General features: G+C 46.8%; 1 pseudogene; it reads right to left on the bottom strand.

Annotated features, from left to right (window-relative positions):
- Window positions 1-763: 763 nt before the first annotated feature.
- On the bottom strand, window positions 764-881 carry LOC136656564 (5S ribosomal RNA; annotated as a pseudogene).
- Window positions 882-2,294: the final 1,413 nt, after the last annotated feature.

Raw genomic sequence — 2,294 nt, 5'->3', positions numbered from 1 at the left:
ACCTCTTTTTGGGTGCAGGGAAGGCCAAGCGCTAGGCTGACCTCCCCTTGTGGCGGTAGAAGTGCGGGGTGGGTAGACAGAAGACCTTCTCCGGCGTCCAATCTAAGCCAGCAAGGGCAGGGGTGAACCAGAACCGCTCTTTGGATGCTTGACCGGCTCGGGGAGGCAGGCTGGCTAGCCCCTGGTCTGAACTTTGGGGCCTTGCAAGGGTGACCTGAAGGCAGAGTAGTTTGGCTGGCTTACCCTCTTTGGGCGACAGTGAAAGGCGGGCTTAATAACAATTGAGCTATGCCTGGAGTTGGGTGGACGCCCTATGAGACTGGGGGACGTAGACGGCTAGGCCGTTTCCCCCATTTAGAACCCCGCACTTAGTTTGGGTAGTGTTTCCTATTTTGCCTTGTTGCACTTGTTGTAAGTTAATAAAGTGGCCCATTTAATCCCATACCTGTTGTCGGCTGTATTTATTGGGGAATGCATGGTAAAGCCTCAGTTGTGGAGTCGCAGCAACTTGCAGGAATGAAAAAGGTTGAAGACTACTGGACTAGAGCATCACCAGGTAAAGGGGGAGGCATTTGGTGTACCCCTTCAGGTACCAGGAAATTGTGTCCAAGTTCTGCTCAGGCTCTTAGCAATTGTGCTCAAATAGCTTCCGTTAGCGCCAGGTTTCATGGTGACTTTTTCTGCTGTCTCTAATGTGAATACATATTTGGTTACAGTGAACAGTGCTGGTTGGCAACCTTCGGTCTTGAAAGACTATGGTATAAGCCTACAGCACCTAGTATTCCCAGGTGGTCTCCCATCCAAGTACTAACCAGGCCTGACCCTGCTTAGCTTCCGAGATCAAACGAGATCGGGCATGTGCAGTGAACAGTGCTGAAAGGGTGTAAAGGGGCAGGAAGTGGGTGGCTATGGAGTCAGGAAGTGGGTAGATAAGGTGCTGGGAAGGGGGCAGGATCAACTGTGGGTCCTCAGTCTCCTACTTCATTTATTTATTGGGGTCATGGCATGAAAAAGGTTGAAGACCACTGCTCTAGGCTACATGGATTACACAAATCAAAGTGATTCCATCTGCAGAAGAGTCCACTTTATAACTCCCTGAGACTTGCTTTTGGATGTGTTATGTGTGAAATGTTACATCGTGCATCATACAAAATTCCTCTTTAATGGAAAAAGAGGCTTATTTATAACTCAATCTGCTTTCCTCGTGTTTGTAAGCTGCTCACCTCATTGCTGCTGGCGGCAGCCAGAAGACCACAGCTGACAGTTTTGTTAAATGAAGATTTCAGAAGCCTATAGATATTACACAATCACACCAGAATAAACCTGCTACGTGAAAATCGGCAAGCAACTTCAGATCCTCAAATAGCCTTGGGAGGGTCTGTGTTGTAATTTGGTTTCCGTGTGAACCTCTGATATTTTTATAAATGCCTGAAGTTCTTTTCCTTTGGTTCTTAAGTTCACCTTCTCAGCCCTGTCTGTTGCTTCCTTTAGCTGGGCTGGGAAGCTCAGTGCAGGGCTGTTTTGTAGCAAGGGTATTGGGGTATTGTTTTTCATACTCTTGTTTTTGTCTGCAGAAAATGCCTCGGGATTCCATCGCCCAAAACAAAAAAAGGGGGGGGAAGGAACTTTACTTTGTGGAATGAACCTACCAAAGAAACAAAGCAACCTCCTCTTCCCAAGGAGCATTTTCAAACATTGCAGGATAAGAAATTAGAACAACCCAAGGCTGATTCACAAATGCCTGCACACAGTGTTATCACTAGGGTTTGCATCACCCGGTACAGAAGGACGCCAGTGCATCATCTATGATGGACCTTCTCCCATGCAGTAGGTGGAGCAATGTCCCTGGCAATGTGCATAGTGATGTCGCATTGCCCCACCCCTGCTTGACTATAACTTTTGCTAGAATAGATCTATTTCAACTCAGTTCATTTCATTGCATTCTGCATGTAATTACACATAAATTGGTATATAACATGATGGTATTATTAAAAAATACAAAGATTTAAAATTTTTTGGCCCGTAATTGTGTTACCCCTGAGTAACTGTTACCCTGCACATGCCTGATCTTGTCTGATCTTGGAAGCTAAGCAGGGTCGGGCCTGGTTAGTACTTAGATGGGAGACCGCTTGGGAATACCGGGTGCTGTAGGCTTATACCATAGTCTTTCGAGACTGAAGGTTGCCAACCATTGAGTGTGTCACCCACTGTGGCCCACATCCCCTAGCGACACCAATGCCTGCACACAACTCAGGAACTCATGATCAAGAGCTGCTTCCATGGAAAAAGCAATG

This window comes from Tiliqua scincoides, chromosome 6 (genome assembly GCF_035046505.1).
Source record: "Tiliqua scincoides isolate rTilSci1 chromosome 6, rTilSci1.hap2, whole genome shotgun sequence".
NCBI lineage: Eukaryota > Metazoa > Chordata > Lepidosauria > Squamata > Scincidae > Tiliqua > Tiliqua scincoides.
The sequence above is the reverse complement of the archived record's forward strand: the minus strand, read 5'-3'. Positions and strand labels throughout refer to the sequence as shown.